Source organism: Benincasa hispida, unplaced genomic scaffold (genome assembly GCF_009727055.1).
Source record: "Benincasa hispida cultivar B227 unplaced genomic scaffold, ASM972705v1 Contig281, whole genome shotgun sequence".
Lineage (NCBI taxonomy): Eukaryota > Viridiplantae > Streptophyta > Magnoliopsida > Cucurbitales > Cucurbitaceae > Benincasa > Benincasa hispida.
In genome coordinates this window covers 278,509-296,936 of record NW_024064779.1, presented here as the reverse complement: position 1 = coordinate 296,936, position 18,428 = coordinate 278,509, and positions in this window count along the sequence as shown.

The following is an 18,428-nucleotide window of genomic DNA, read 5'->3' as shown; positions in this document are numbered from 1 at the left end:
TACACTGTGTAGGCTGCAACTTCTGCCCAATAATTTTCACTTAGGATATCATCAGAAAGTAAACATCTAACGTTTTCCATTATTGTTCTGTTTAACTTCTCAGCAACCCCATTCTATTGAGGTGTATACCTCATAGTTCTATGCTTAGTTATACCATTGTCACTACAATATTGGTCAAAGTATTCATTGCAAAACTCAAGCCCATTTTTGGTTCTAAAGTAATTTACCTTTTTAGATGTTTGGTTTTCTATCATGCTTTCCATTCTTTAAACATCCCAAAAACTTAGTCCTTAGGTTTCAGAAAGTATATCCATCTCTTCCTAGAAAAGTCATCTATCATGGTTAGAAAATACCTCGAGCCACTAAGGCGTGGTATAGGAGATGGTCACCATATGTCAGAATGGGCAAAATTCAATGTTTCTTCGGTGGTATGCTGAGATTTTGTGAAACTTTGTCTGGTTGCTTTCCCTAGAATACAGTGTTCATTGAAGGAAAGGTGCTCACTGATCCCTTTGGGCAGTATATCTTGTTTGGATAGTGCCTGTATCCCTTTTTCACTGATATAGGATAGTCTTTTGTGCCACAAGTCTGCCTCTGTTAAAGCTTTCTCTTGAAACAGTGTAGGCACTAGTCATCATCTCTACTCCTCTTACAATATAAAATTCATTGACCTTTTCACCAACCAACACTACCTTAGAATCCTTAATCACCTCTAGGATTTCACCTTTTCAGGTACTCACACCCAATGGAGTCAAGCATACCCAAAGATATCAAGTTTCTCTTGAGTAAAGGTGCATGTCTCACATTTCTGAGAAGCTTGATTGATCCATCCTTTAGCTGTAAGGATACTGAACCAACCCCTTTGATTTTATAGGCTTTATTGTTCCCCATGTACACAGATTCTCCATCCACATCTTTGTAGGTATTAAACCAGGATCTGAAGGGTGTCATATAGGGAGTCAAGTACCCAGTCATGCTTCCCAAGAGGACTTATTTGGTTGGTTTTCTTTCTAGTAGAGGCTAAGGCATTAGAATAAAAGTAGGACCTTTCAACCACTGAAGCTTCTTGTTGTTTTCCTTTCTGATCCTTCTCTTGTTCCTGATTTTTCCGTTTTAAGCTATAGCAATCCTTCATCAAGTGTCCTCTCTTCTTGTGGTAGTTACATCTCAGCTTGGTTTTGGGTTTATGCTTTTCACCAGACTTATTTTTATTCCCTTTAGACTGATCCTGCTTGTTCTTGCCCTTGATAAACAACCCTTTTCCCCCAGGCTACTCACCTCCTTATAGGCTTTGAGTAGAGAGTTCAACAAGAAAAAGGCTTCATTCTCATCATCAATCTTTTCGCCAAAGCTCTTGAACCTAGAAACTATCCTCTTAAACTCATCCAAATTGTTTGATAGTGGTTTAGCAGAATCCATCTTAAGAGTGAAGAACTTCTCCCTTAGATACATTTTGTTGGGGAGATCTTTGGTTGCAAAAATACTTTCCAGCTTGACCCACATCTTGTAGGCCGTGTCTTGATCGATCAGTTGTCTCAAGATGCTGTCACTGAGATTAAGAACCAAAGTCCCATAGGCTATAAGTTCCATGTCTTCCCTTTCTTGAGTTGCTAATGTAGGTGGTAGAGTCGACGGGTCTAAAAAGGCCTTGTGAGCTCTCTGTTGTCCAAGAATAGCTTTGATTTTGGCCTTCCACAGACCAAAATCACCCTTTCCATCGAACTTCTCTATTTCAAACCTTGCAACAGCCATCACTGATCGAGTATCGAAACTGGATTTCTTAAGTATCCTGGTGCTCCAAGAATGCTGACTTTGATGATCTTCAAATGCTCTGATACCACAAATTGTTGGGTTATTCAATCTTCTCTAGGCCCAATTACTCAAGATCAATACTGAGAATATGAAGAAATGGCTGAGAAAGACTCTATCAAATCCTCGATCCTAGATACTCGATACTCGATAGGTATCTACTCGATGCTCGATGCGAATTACCTTTTATTCTTGACAAGTTACTGTTCAATCCTTGATGGAACTGGATTAATGTTGAACGATACTCGATCTTACTCAATGAGTCTTAATCTTTACTCAGTGCAACTTGAAGGTGAAAACGACTGACTCGAAGCTACTCGATAGACGAAATTAATGCACGATTTAACTAGGTACTCTTGAATTCGATACGATTTGAAAGAAAGTTTTTTTTTTTTGTGCAATTTTCAGAAAGATTTCAATTGATCCGAACAAAGAAGATAAAGACAAGAAAAGTAAACACAAAGGTTTACTTGGTTCGGATAAGATGCCTACATCCACGGGAAGATTCAGATTGTTTTCACTAAGAAGATTGCGTACAACTTTGTTTGTTTTAAAAAAAAATAGAAAATGATGAACTTAACTCTTTTTTGTTTTCTGATAAGAAGTATTTATAACATATACTAACTGACTATTACAACATAAAGTTAGTTATAAACAAAAAAAATAGCTGAGGTATTTGAGTCATAATTTCTTCAAATTCTCCACCTTGACCCTAATGCCTTGCAATCTTCTGATCTTTCTGATTCTAACCATTCTAACTACCCTGTGTGGATGTTCTAAACCAACCTGTTCTAGACATTTGACCAATTTAAGCTTTGAAACAAGCTTTGTCAACATTTCAGCTGCATTGTCTGATGTGTGAACCTTTAGGATTTTTATTTCCCCTATCTCTACTTTGTCTCTAATGAAATGATACTTTATATCAATGTGTTTAGTTCCAGTGTGGTATTGTGGATTTCGGTATAAATGGATAGCACTTTGGTTGTCACAATAGACTTTTACCAAAGTTTGATCTATTCCAAAGTCTTTCAGCAATCCCTTAAGCTGCAATGCCTCTTTGATTGCTTTTGTTAAAGCCATATATTCAGCTTCTCTTGTAGATAAGGCAACTATTGTCTGTAGTGTTACTTTCTAGCAGATTAGACTAGGACCATAAAGGAATAGATAACATGTTTGCAAAGGAGTAATATAACATGCATCGAAAGAATTCAGAATCAATAAGCACTTAAACTACATTTAATTTTAGTTTTAAACATGCTTATCATGAGGTTTTCATAAGAGGGTTTGAACATGACAATACCTTTGTAGTTCTCTTCATGATTTTAGGAGAATCTCCACAAGTTTGAGCTAGATTCTCCAGATAGACCACTAAAAAGATCTTCTCAACTATGCTCAAGAAGGAATGTGTGGTGGAAACACTCTAATGAAGCTAAATTGAAGATGAACTAAAGAGGGTGTAGTAGGGTTTCGATTTTACAGCAACTTGGATAAAGAACTCAGTCCTCTCTCAATTCCATGCATGAAGTTTCATTATATAGACTTAATTCATGCATTAGAAGATGAATGCATGTAGGGCAACTCCTACTTGATATTAATTGAAGAATTCATGGTGGATTTTGGTGATAAAACACCATAAATGATGTCAATGGATTTTTCCAATTTTTGGAAAAAATTCACTAACTCTTAATCAATTTCAATAAATTGATTTTTCTTTTAAATAAAACTATTTTATTTAAAATATAGTTTTAGATAATTAATTTAATTAATTTAATATTTTAATATTAAATTAATAAAATATCAACTCCACCAATATGATTCAAATTCATATAATCAATATTTAAATCATAATTTAAATATTAACTGATTCTTCAATCTCGTTTTAATTTTGATTAAATTAAATGTTTTAATGATATCGTATACAATCAATTGGAAAACCCTAAAACTGAATTTGAACATTCCAAATTCATAACCCTAAATTCAAAATTCATCCAATTAATCACTCAATTCATTATTCCAATTTATGAGCTAGTAGAGGGATCTTTTGGACCTATAGATCATGAGTTCCAACAATTTGTAATCAATTGGTTAAACTTTATCGACCAAATTAATTACTTTTCATTAACTATCAAGACACACCATTATAGCTTGATAGTTGCACTCTCCACACTATAGATGTATTTTTGTCCATGTTAACCATAATTAGTAAGTCGATCCTTCACAAGTTGTTCGTATTTATAGCTGGGTCAAAATTACCATTTTACCCCTGTAAATACATCTTATTCCTTAAGCACACACTGACCCTCTAATGAACAACTGATTCATAATACCATTTATGAATCATGTCCCTCTATATACTTATAGATTATTTAGGCTATTTGCTATCTGCTAACCATAAGACGGGTAGGAGTGAATTCCATCTCGTAAGGCTATGTTCCCAGCTATCTATTCGGTCTTATCCCTAAAATGGAAGGCTTCTTGAGCAGTGCTGTTGAACTACTCTCACCCATGCAGATCAAAGGACAATCGTGAATAAAAATGTGTTCACAGCTAGGTCAAGATTAAGATCGAGTTATCCTTAGGTTACTTTAAATATGAAATAGTCAGTTTTTAACAGTAAACGGTCGTTATAAAGAAAAGTGACTATTTCGTGGTCTAGTCTTTATGCAAACTCATTGCATAGAATACCTCCAGTCACATGTCTCTACATGAATGATATGTGGATCACATCATTTGTATTATTACCTATATAAAATGGGCCGCATCCAATAGTGTTACCAGGATGAGATATCTAATTTCATCCATATACTTATAGATCATTTAGGCTATTTACTATTAAATTGATCCTGTTTATGTCACTACATAGAGTTAAAGTATTCATAATATAGCCATGGATATGTTTATTGGATTATAATAGAATACAATATCAACAACTTTATCGAATAAGATACTCAATAAAATTTTATTGATAAATAGAATATTTAACGCGAAAGTCACGAACTGCGAGTTTTAGGAAATTCCCAACAGTTAGTTTTGCCCAAATCATCATCATAGTCAGCATCCACATAGCATCCACATATACCTAGGTTTTTTTTTATCACAGGATGCACCTTCCTTAAGTTTGAAAACCCATTTAGAGGCAACTAGTTTGTAACCCTTAGGCAAAGGAACTAAAGACCAAGTATCATTCATATTTAGTGAATGCATCTCCTCATTCATAACTTATATCCAATCTCTTGCATCAGCACAACTTGTTGCTTCTTTAAAGGTTGTTGGTTCTTGGTTAGTAGAAACTACAACAACATTTAAAACCAGATTCATATAGTTCATTTTAGTATATCTAGCTGGAGGGGTAATGATTATCTTTTGTTTATCCCTAACTATGACATATTGACTCAAATCAGGCTACTCATTCATAGTCTCCTCTTGTTCTCCTGCATCTTCCTCAACTTCTTCCATGTCACTAGGTTGGTTAGATTTTGTTGGTTGCTCAGTAGGTAACTCCACCTTAATTCCTGTGGTAGATGACTCACCTTCATTCTCAAGCTTTTTCTCCTTTTGCATAAATATTTCCTTTTCTCTAAAAGTGGTGTCTCTGCTAACTACGAACTTCCTCTCAATTGGATGGCACATTTTATATCATTTGACGCCCTCTTTAAAGCCTACAAACATGCACTTAACTACTCTGGCTTTCAACTTTCTCTTATTTTGGTGAACAAACCCTACACATCCAAAGACCTTGAGGTTATCTAGATTAGGAGGATGATTACTCCATTTCTCCTCGAGTGTAAGAAACTCTAGAGATGTGTGAGGGCACCTATTTGAGGTATACATTATGTAGGCTGCAGCTTCTGCCCAATAATTTTAACTTAGGATAGCATCAGAAAATAAAGACTCGGGCTAATTAGGGGAAGACAATCAATATTAAAAAAAAAAATTGTTAGAGGGAAGAACAAAACAAGGCTTTTTAGCCTCTATCTCTATCACTTTGGACTCCTCGAGATGCAGCTCGGACTCATACTCAACCTTAAATACTTGTTCCTGGCATGGCAGAAGGTATGCATCCTCATCATCCTGGACTAACAGAATTCCTTAAGAAACTCGTGGTCAATAGTATGAACGTAGGGTGGCTCTAGTTGACTCTCAAGTGTTGGCTCGGGATTTACATGATGAGGGGCTAGATCATCCAGAACTTGCAGAGGAGCTCGGATCTTCAAATGAGACTTAAGAGGTTTCTACAGAAACTAAGAAGAACAATTAGCGAGTTCATAAATTATAAACTCCAATGACATATCTTGGCCTGAAGTCTGAAGAATCGGTTGCTCAACATTGTGGTTGATGTTGGTTACCTTACACCTTCTCCACTCGGTAGTCTCAAAGGATGGCTGCAATAAGGGCTTATCTTGCCTCCCAACTGATTTAGCAATCTACATGACCAGGTCACTCCAACTTTGAAGGTCAATTCTAACCCCAGATCTAGAATAGAGGTTGTCCTACTGGAAGCTTGAGAACTCTTGTTGCCTATGAAAGGATTTCTACAAAGACCCAGAAGAGTTTTTAGAAAGCTCGAAAACCAATGCAAATAAGCATCAACATTGAGATTGGGCTGGGTAACTCCCAATACAGATAGGGATCACGCACAGGGCCATGTGGTATTTGATGATATGCTTCAAATGAATGACTCTGAAGTGAACATACTCGACGTGCCTCTACATCCTACAATTTTCGAGTAGAAAAATCTTGAACAAGAGAGGTAAGCTCAGATATACAATTTCTAAGCTTATGAATTTCTCTTACCTCATTTTTGTTCCGCTGAGCTACTTCCCTCACTTGAAGTGCATAATAGATGCATCGATCATCATCTTCCATGATAGAAACAAGAAGACACGAAGAAAAAGGGAGATCTTTTTGGGGGTTTTTAAAGTTTATGGGACAAATTTAACAAATAATTAGCTCCCCAGTAGTGGCGCAAATTTAAAAGAGTGAAATAGTTGGTGTCGTAACCCTCTCTCTGCCAATCAAATAATATTTATAATTCACCGAACAAACTGCTTATACTACAAGGTAGCACAAGTTGCAAGTCCAAGATCAAACCACAATGAGCCTAAGATAGAATCTCTCTAAGTTATTTGAGTCTTTGGAATGCAGTAAAACATAGGGTTTTGGTTTAATTTGACAGGAAAGCAAAATTCAAGAATTTAAAGTGCGAAAAAGTAAAGAAGAGAATCACAATTAATCAAGATGTCCTAATTTAGAGGAATGGAGTCGCCCAATGCAATTCAGATCATCGAATTATCAACTTATACTTTTACCTCCTTGCCTATGCTAATCCAATTGATTGGAAACCCAACAATGATCCTAATTTTCTAATTAGCTGAACATGCATAGATGAATCCATACCAAACCACATTATACTCTAGGGCTTACGCTAGGATGAATATCTAATGTCCACTGTCTAATAAACATTTAATATAGTTTCCCCTAGATCTATAGGATAATCCTCTTTGTTATAAGCAAATATATATATATATATATATCCCATCTAACCTATTTCTTCTCAAGGATTAACCCACAATTACATGCCACATATTGCAAGTTAATTCAAAAGCATTCAAATTGCATGATAAATTATTGGTTGTCAATCAATAACAAAATTATGCCATTCATAAACAATAACTTCATAATGAAACTCATAAACAAGAAATATTCAACAAAATATCAAAATTCTCCCTAAATTATAAGGGTTCTCCAAATCCTTTATACTAAGAAAAAAAACCTAAAACCTTACCTTCCCATGAAGATGGATAATAATTGGTAGAAATACAAGTTATTACAGCTCAAATAAGTAAAACAATGAGAGAATGCGATGGTAAAATAAGCAATATCATTTCTGCAAGCGCTAAACTAAAAGGAATTGCGATCGCAGGCGCTCATCGCATAAAAGTAGTTAATTCACCTATTTTGTGCAGGTACAATGCGATGGCGCATATGAAATTGCGATCCAAAGACACAATGCGTCAGCGCGCTTGAAGATTGCGATCGCAAGCCATGCGATTGTGAGAAGTTTCTTAAAAATCTGGCTGCATAAAGACCTCGCATCAAGGTGACAGCACAATAAATCATGATGGGATGGAAAGTTGACAAGCCGTTAAAAGCCACACTGTAGCAAGTACATTCAACTTTCGGTGACCATGAAACGATGCATTAGAGTAGGGGAATTAATGCCACCCATCATTACAATCATTAGCAAGAAAGGCTACTTCACCTTGAAATCTATAAATACCGAAGGCCACTGGTGTAAAAGAGAGTTAGTCGGTTAGATAGTTAATCAGTGATTCCCTTCTTGCGCACACTTATACATAGAGGACAGAGAGAGCAAGGAGACGAGAAAGTCAAGAGATCATTCCTAGACAGATCGAGAGACTCCCGCAAAGCAATATAAAGAAGAGAGGGCCAACACTTGCGAGAGTAAGAATCCACATTAAGAATAGAGTTGAAATGATAAATGAGTAGTGTAAAAAGCTACGGGAAGCAAGACAGTGCTTACCGGGCTTGTTATATCTCACATCCATTTGTTATTTTGTATTCAGTACTTTATTTACAGAAAATGGAAATCTCATTTCAATCTATGTTCAATCTCTTCATACCACGCATGAGTAGCTAAATTTCTAAATGGGTTGAAAAGCACTTAGCTATCATGACTTAAGATTTACATTTTATGTGATCATCTTGTCTTATGTATGCATCATTCATCATTTGAAGTCTAAAGATAGAATATAGGCTTGAGAGAGTTGGATTAGAATCGCATAAGCAAGAAATAGAAACTTAGACATAATTTCTATTGCTATTTACACATTCCATGCGCCCTAGAAATATGAATGATTGTATACGGTCATCTTGTTTTATGTGTCCATCATTTATCATCGCATAGGCAATAGTAGAGCCTTAGAAATAAGTCATATCGATTTTTTCGCATACACATCGCATGTGTCTTAGAAATAGGAAGTATGGCATTCTGCATTAAGAAATGAAGTGTTGTTATTTGTGTGTAGCATGATTGCATAACTTATGCATAATCTTAGGAAATGTTAGCTAAACCCCTTTTCAACTCTTTCATCCCATACTCATTGTAACTTTACGCTTTCATCAACTCTGCATTCAACTCCGTCGTATAAGAAAAATCTCAATCAAAACACTATCCACTTCATTTGTTTTTACTACTGCAATAGAATCAAAGTGCATGTCGCATATTTACTTAGTAGCCCCTGTGTTCGACCCTGGACTTACCAAGAAACCTAAGAAGACTTGTACTTGGGCCTTGTGTAGGAAAGCTTGCATGATCACCGCATAACACACATCATCGCAAACTCACACCATAACACATCATAATTTCACGCATCAATGGAGAAGCTTAAATCCAAAATCTACTTGATTAATTACAAGGTGAACACCAAAGGAAGAAAGTGGAAGAGAGAAAAGAGGGGAAAGAATGATGGAAGCTCCAAAAAAATGTGTGATAGATTTGACCTAAAATCAAAGAAGAGTGTATAATTCTGCTGTGCAATGTCGCGATGCTTGGGGACAACATCACGACATTGACCTTTAGTTGCTGCAGTGTAGACCACATGTGTAGCGACGTTGAGGCCTACACTCTCATGCATACGCTTGCACTGGATTTATGTCAAAGTCTTGAGCATAGCGCTAGAGCATCGCTATGCTGTCCAACTTTTCCAAATAATGAAGCTTTTACCTTTGAGCATAGTGTTACCTATGCGAAGCATTGTTATGCTCTCTTGAGGGAAAATTTTGTAATTTTTCCTCATTTCCTTCTTAATGCGATAAAGCTCCAATTAAGTCTTTTTTTGCATCATTCCGTACCGAATGCCTCCTTCTACCTGTTAGACGCCCAAGACATGCAAAAACACTAAATAAACACATTAAGTACAACAATGATCTTGAATTAAGCGAAACGAGATAACATATTTTCAATACTACCACCATGCCCACGGGAAAGGGGCCTTCATGAGAGGAAAGACGTTCGCCTCGGCCTCAGTCACTAAGGCTAAGCGGGCAAGTTAGGCCTTTCGGCCAAACATCTTTCCTTTCTCTCGTTTCTCTGTCCCTCAACCCATTGGCATGTTTCTTACACTCCTTTCGCCCACACATGATTGTCGTTATTTTGATTTTACCCTTTAGCATTCCACCCTCTCGAACTCATAATCCTTGGTCCAAAAATGACCCATAACAGGCCACATATATAATAGTGAAAAACTATCACCCCTGAGTGCGAGATTCCATCTCACCCAGAATTTTTATCTTTCCACCTTCAAATGAAAATCAATTCACTTGAAATACTTAGGGTGAATATTTGTTCAAGATATAGTAGAACAATTCAATATAATCTAGAGAACTACTTATATGAACCAGGATGTCCTTATGTTACCTCCGGGACCAATCACACGTTCAAGAGCCAAGAAGCTATAGTTAGCATTGAATTCTTATATTCAAGTGGAGGTGAACTCAATTGTGGGGAGTCAAGTAGCAACATCTTATCAGAAGCTCTATAATTGGTTTCAGTTGATACTACAAAATGAAACCAATTGAACTTTGTTAATTTATTTTAATTTACAAACCTACCTTAATTCTTTTTGGGTATTTTCATTAATGGACCTATATATATTTTGTTTGGATTTTTAGTTTTTTTTTTTGAGTTAGGGGTAAAATGGACTTTTTAAGTCCCTTTAGTTAAGTATGATTGGTTTAAGGGTAAAATGGACTTTTTGAGTTTTTGGGTTTTCCTTGCATAAAAAATCTCTGTAGATGACAGAATTTCATCGCCTCTTTTGCAATTCTTGAATCAAAGTTGCATGCCAAGAACATTCATGTAAGTATGATTATCTTGGTCGAGTATTCAAACTTGGAGTAACCAACTAGTTCTCCTTATCTCTTGGTCTTCGATCAAAGGTAATCCAAATCTAATCCTTCCCTTTGACTTTTTTTCAAATTGATTGGGGTTTTAGAATTTGATACTAGAGGTTCAACATTTGGATTCCTAATTTTAAAACCTAGGGTTTTTATATCATTTGGTATCATAGCCAAGGCTCTAAATTGAGTATACGCTTCTTTCATTTCTTTCTTTGTTGAGTTTATTTTCTTATTAGGTTTAGGTTTCTATCGTGTTGTTATTTTGGAAAGAAAAATATTTTGATCAAAGTCATAGGTTTAATTGATTTCTGAAATTTGAGATTGAAATTGAGTTGTAAAAAAAATGGAATCTTTGGCGAAGGAAAAAATCGGAGGCCTAAAACATTGAAAATCGAGAAAAGAAAATTGAAGAGAATTGAAAAAAAAGATCTGAACCTGGGTTGGCAAACGTGAATTGGAAAGGGGAAGGAGGAAAAAAATTGGAAGGTGCGAGTGATGATGATTTGAGAAATAAAATAAATTAAAAAAGAAATATGAAGAGGCTAGTTGCATATCGTAAATTCGAAAGGAAAAAAAGGTAAGCGGGTACGTCAAGCAACTAGGTCAACAAGGCACGTTAAGCAAGCAACTCGATTTTCATGAGTTTTAAGCTGATGAAATTCATAAGAAAATATAAGTTATTCTTACTCAAATTAAATTGAGATTTCGATAAATTTAAAATTCTTGGTTTTTTTTTTTTTTATTCCCATTGCTTTTTTTTTTTTCCTTTTTATCACTGATTTTTCTAATAGTTTGCCATCTTTGTTCATCTTGCATAATTCCGGAATTTTGAATATTTGATTCTTAATTCTTGATATCATATTCTTGTGTCCTAGTTTGTTGGACATTGAACATTAGGTTCCTAATTTCTAGTTTTCATTTTTGTTGAATTCAAATGATTATTTTCTTGAGTTAGACACTTTACAGTCATTCTTGCTTGGTTTGTTTCTTCGCTTTTTCTTTTGATCTTGATTGCAAATTTTGGCTCATTACCTTTGTTAGAGCATTCCTTTTTGTGAGAAAGTGCCTACATTAAAGAGTGTAAACACGAGTAAACATCACCTATTGAATGAAATACGTGAGGGAGTGATTGGTGAGGTCCACTTTTCTTTTACTTCTTTTCTGTTTTGCATCAATGTCGAGCAATGGAGGTGTTCCACGAGGGTAGTAATAAGAAGGATTCATTGAGGGAGTAATGCAAAATTTAGAGACTTTAATCAATGCGAGATTTGATAAAATAGAGCAAAGGTTTCAAGCTAGCGAAAGACCCCAAGTAAAGAGGTGAGTTGTGGAGGTTCCTGAGGAGGAAAAAGACTCAGAGCAAAATGAATCTGACTCTGGCCCGACTATAGATGTACCTATGAGAGAGGATTGACATGGCCTGATAGAAAAGGGAGATTTTCACAATAAAAGTCCATAAGGTACAAGAGAAAACCACCATGGAGATTGAGGTTTTGGAAATATTAAAGTTAAATTTTCAAAATTTTATGGTACGTCTGATCCTGTAGGATTTTTCCAATGGGTACATGAGGTAGAACATTTTTCGTGGTAACGAACTCTCTGAAGAGAAAAAGGTAACTATTTATATAACACATTTTAAGGGGTATACACAAACATGGTAGGATAAGGTGTGTTCTAAGAGGAGGAGGCATTAGGAGGGTACCTTGGAAAGAATTGAGAGAGCTGATGAAGAGGCGATTTGTGCCAAAACATTAGTTAAGAGATTGTGCACAAAGACTTGAGGCTTTACGCCAAGGGAGTAAGAGTGTAAAAGATTATTTATAGGAGATGGAAATGTTGATGGAAAGATTGGAGATAGATGAGGATGAAGAGAACACTATGGCCATTCTTCATAAATTAAATATTGATGTGACTGAACATGTTGAATTGCAAGTGTATGAGGATAAGAAGTAATTAGTGCATCTTACAATGAAGGTTGAAAAGAAATTTTCAGAGGCGCAAATCAAGGTACACTCTAAAACTTTTTCCAATTTAACTTCTTTGAAATATAGGGTGACTAATCCACAAACTTTAAATTTAAAGAAAAAATAGGAAGTAATAAACTTAATGATAAGAGGGAGTCCTCATCCAAAGCAAAACCAAAGTTGAAGGCACCCATAGGTAGAAATAGAGACCTTAAGTGTTGGAAATGTGAAGGAGTGAGACATATAAGTTGAGAATGTCCTAGTAAGAGGACAATGATCATTAGAGAATGAGAGATAGTCATTGATGAGAGTGAAGATGATGAAGAGATAGAAAAATTAATAAATGACCAAAAATGAGAGGAAAAAGTGGAAGATACTTCACAGTTATCACCCATCACTAGAAGAGCCTTAAATACACACATGAAGGAGGATGATTTAGAGAATCAGAGAAAGAACTTTTTTCATACACGTTGTCTCGTACAAACCGTACCAGATAGTATATGAAAGGATACGTGAATACCCATTGTGGAAGCAATCGTGTCCCAATTCTAATTTTAAAGAACATACAAAAAAACATAGAGGATGGAAACAAGAGTAAATAATCTAATGAGCATGCTTTTGCGCAGAAATTAAAGAGAAAGAATATATCTGAGGATCACATACCCTTGATGACGAAACTCTTCCCGATTCCTCTCTGAATCTTGAACACAAAATCACATCAACAAACTTGCAATCAATCAAACACCACCACGTGGAAACCTCGTTAATCTCGAGGTTGAGAATCGTTGAGAGTTTGTGGGTTTTAAGATTAATTCTAGAATGGGATGATGATTAATTTGAGAGACAGTAGAGAACAAAATAGCACCACTAACTTTTGTGTTCTAGTTTGTGTCCTTTTAAATGCAAGAAGAAGATGATCCATATTCCATCCCTTTTGCACTTCCACTTCCATACATTAAAATGAGAAAATAATGGGAGGAAAGTTATCAAATAACTTCGTCCCTAATAATGTAATTATTAAATTAAAAATCTTTAATTTAATTTAATTTATATTATTTATATATATCATATATTAAAACGATATATTATCTGATATAACACAAACTTATTTAAACTTATTGTTTATATTATGTCACGTAAAATATAACCTATAGTTTAATATTTTCTCACTTAACCTATAGTATTAAATATGAATAAGATTCATATTAATATTTAAATCATATTCAAATATTTTTCTCTAAAATAAAACTTTATATTATAATGTATCGTATACATTATAATATTTATATCTCATATAATTAATTTTAATTCTATAATTAATTCCTTTTATTAATTTGAACAATTCAAATTAATCAAAATTAATTTAATTCTCTATAAATCTAATTGAGCGAACTAGGGGACTTTATGGACCTATAGATTGAAGTTCTAATGATACTTGATTAATCAATTATACTCTTTATTTGAATTAATTAACTTTCATTAATTGTCGGTCACTCCACTAAAGATCGATAGCTGCACTCTTCACACTATAGATATAGTTTTGTGTCCATTGTATATAACCAATCAACTGTGCATTGACCCTTCGCAAACTGCTCGTACAGCTGGACCAAAGTTACCTTTTTCCCTCCGTAGTCACATCTAACTCCTTCACTACTACTAATCCCTCTTATGTGAAATAAGTTATAGTCCAACTATAATCGAACCCTTTTTAGGCCAGGAGAGGGTGTGGTGTCACATTGTACCGCAATCCCTCTTAAGTGAATCGACATGTCTGGAACAACTTTCAGGGCAGTAGAAAATTTTTGAAGCCAAACAACTTCCTTGGCAGTTTCACAAGCCGCTACATATACTGCCTCCATAGTGGAGCCAACAATGCACCACTGCTTTGTGCTTCTCCAAACTACAACTACTACATTAAGAATAAACACTAATCCTGAAGTGGATTCCCTAGAATTTCTATTAGTCTGAAAATCATAGTTAATGTATCCTGTAAGGATAATATCCTTAGATCCATACACAAACATGTAGTCCCCCATTCTCCTAAGATGCTTGAGGATAGTTTTAATGGCCATCTAGTGATCTAATCCTAGATTAGATTGATATCTACTAACTATCCCCAATGCATAGCAAATGTCGGGTCTAGTACATAACATTGCATACATTAGGCTGCCAACAATTGATGCATATGGAATCTGTCTCATCTCCTCAACTTCTTAAGGTGTCTTAGGACATTGTTCCTTAGACAAAGCAACATCATGCCCGAAAGGTAGCAATCATCTCTTGGAATTTTGCATCCAATACTTGACAAGCATCTTGTCAATGTATTATGCTTAAGACAAGGCCATAAATTTATTCTTACAATCCCTAAAGATTTGAATGCCCAAAACAACCGTGCCTCTACCAAATATTTCATTTGGAATTGGACTGCTAGTCATTGTTTTATGTCAATATATAGACCTATATCATTCCCAATGAGTAGAATATCATTTACGTGTAATACTAAGAAAGCTAGTGAATTGTTGGTTATTTCTTGTATACACAGGGTTCATGAACATTTTTATTAACGCCATAAGATTTGATTACAGAATCAAACCTTATATTCCATGATCAAGAAGCTTGTTTCAGTACATCAATGGATCGATTGAGCTTGCAAACCTTTTTCTCTTGACCTTGGGTTATTTTATCTCTCTGATTGTTGCATAAAGATGGCGTCCTCAAGATTTTCATTCAGAAAGGCAATCTTGACGTCTAATTGCCAAATATCATAGTCAAAATATGCAATAATGGATATAGGTATCCGAATAGATTTTAACATGGTAACAAGTGAGAAAGTGTCCTCATAGTCAACTCACTCAACCTGGTATAACCCTTTGACACTAGCCTAATTTTGATGGTTTGCACCCTTCCATTTGTACCTTTTTTTCTCTTGTAGATCCATTTACAACCTACAGGTTTTACCCCATCAGATTGATCTACAAGTTCCCAGACTAAATTGAAGTACACAGACACTGTTTCGAGATTCATATATTTGATCCATTCATCTTTTTCTACATCATTCATTGCTTGTTTTACAAGACAGTGGATGCTCAACGTCGCCATCGTATATGATGGTGATGGTTAGAGTTTGTGTTAAACCCATATAACAAATAAGCGGGCTTGAATCCTTTCATTAAGTCGAGTTCCCGCAACGATTAGGGTGGATGTGACCTACTAGACTAACCGACATCAACAACTTTTGTTTATGTACTTGGCTCTTCAACAACTATTGTTAAAGATTTTAGTAGTTTCACTGGAAAGCACATTCAATACTATTTTACTATGTGGTTTGTGCCCCCTGATATAGTTCTCTTTTAAAATTGTAGAGTTTATCAATGTAAACACTTTATTATCTTTATGATCGTAGAAATAACCACCTCTCGTTCCTTTGAGGTAGCCTACAAAGAGGCATAATTTTGAACGAGGTTCTAATTTCTTAGGATTAGCCTCAAGCACATGTGTTGGGCAACCTCATATCTTGGAATGACATAAACTACCTTTACGAACATTTCATAATTCTAAAAGTGTTTCAGAAATACTTTTGGATGGAACACGATTCAAAATATAGGCTACAATCTGTACTTCATAACCTTGGAACAAGTTGAGTAAGTGAGCATAACTAATAATAGATCGAACCATATCCAACAAGGTTCAATTTCTTTTTCCCGATACACTATTTTGTAGAGGTGTACCATGTGTTGAGAGTTGGGATATAATTCCATGTTCCATTAAATAGTCTTGAAATTTTAAACCCATATACTCTCCACTTTGATCAGATCAAAAGATTTTGATTGTTTACCTAATGCATTTTTAACTTCAGCCTTATACTCCTTGAGCTTTTCAAGGACTTCAAACTTATGCTGCATTAAGTAAACATACCCATATCTTGAATAATCATCAGTAAATATGATGAAATATTCGAACTCTCCTCTTGCCTTAACATTTATAAGACCACAGAGGTCCGAATGTATAAGTTCTAAGGGTTTTCTTTTAAAAAGATCCTTAACCATTTTTTTTTTAAATAAACGCTTTATTCATATTAAAATTCAAAGTGTACGATTGTTCTAATAAGCACTTTACAAGAATCAAGTTCTTTTTTAAATCATGAACTATATAAAAATTCTCGAATAAAAGATAAGATTTCTGTAAACAAAGACGGAATCCCCCCACTGTCACAGCTGACACGGTGTGCCCAGTTCCAACCTGCATCATTATCTCACTAGTCTTCAGCAGCCACTAGGAACTAATTCCTTGAAATGATAAACAAACAGGGTTAGTGGCACCTAAATCAATTATCCAAGCATAATCATCATTCTCTATCATCATTCTCCACTAAATAAGTTTCCAACATGAGTAAATTAAATTTACCTTGTTTAGCCTTCATCTTTTTCGCCAAATATCTAGGATAATTCCTCTTCCAATGACCTTCCTGGTTGCAATGGAAACATATTTCCTCTGTAGCCTTTGCCTTCTTGCCTTCTTTAGCAGCAGCGAGGCTAGCTTTCCCCTGACCTCCCTTCTTCTTCTTCCACTTTTTGGTGCCGGAAGAAGATGGTGCAAACTTCCTTCCAGAGGTTGAACATTTATGGAACTTTTAGAGGATGAGACAACATTTGTCTCACCTTTTTATTCCTTGACTTTCATCAAAGACTAGTATATCTAAAGCTCGTTGAAATGGTGGTCAAGTTGTAGTAAAGATTTTTCATGACAACATTTCTATGAAACTAAAGGAAACTTTCAGGTAAAGTTTCCAAGATGAAGCTACTATAATTGGCCTCATTGATAATAGAATCATTCATCTCAGCAATGTTTAGACATGGAGTCATTAGCTAGCATATCTGATGTGTTATCTAATAGCATGGTCACCACTAAGAAGAACATGGAGACGTTACAAGCAATGTTTGGAATCTCTTTCGAAGAGTTCTCTGTCATTTTGTACAAATGCAATAGTGAATAAAATATAATATAATCTAACTACTCTTCTCAATGAACTACATACTTATCAATCCCTGATGAAAAATAAGATGCGGGAAAGGGAAGCAAACATCGTAACCCAAAGAAAATTCCACAAGGGATCATCATCTAGGACTAAACCTTCTAGTAAGAATTCTGGACCTTCTAAGGATAAGAGTATCCCAATGAAAAATAAGGGAAAAGAGAAAAAGAAAACTCCTACAAATAAAGGAAAGGAAAAGGTTGCAAAAGGTAAATGTTCCATTGCAACGAAGATGAGCACTGGAAAAAAAACTGCCCTAAATACCTTATTGAAAAGAAGATTGAAAAGGAAAAACAAGGTAAATTTGATTTACTAATAATTGAATATGTTTAGTGGAAAGTTATCATTTGACCTAGATACTAGATTTAGGCGCCGTTAACCATATTTACACTTTCATTCAGAAAAATAGTTCCTAGAGACAACTGAGAGAGAACGAGATGACTTTTAAGGTGGGAACAAGTGAAGTCATTTCAACTCATGTTGTGGGAGATCTAAAGTTATTTTTTTGGAGATGCCTACATTTTGTTAGAAAATGTGTATCATGTACCTAATATGAAAAGGAACTTAATATCAATCTCCTGTTTGTTAGAACGTATGTATAAAGTTACTTTTGATATCAATGAAATGTTCATTAGTCTAAGAGGTGTACAAATATGTTCTACTTGAAAATAATTAGTATGTGTTAAAACCAACTGAGGAAA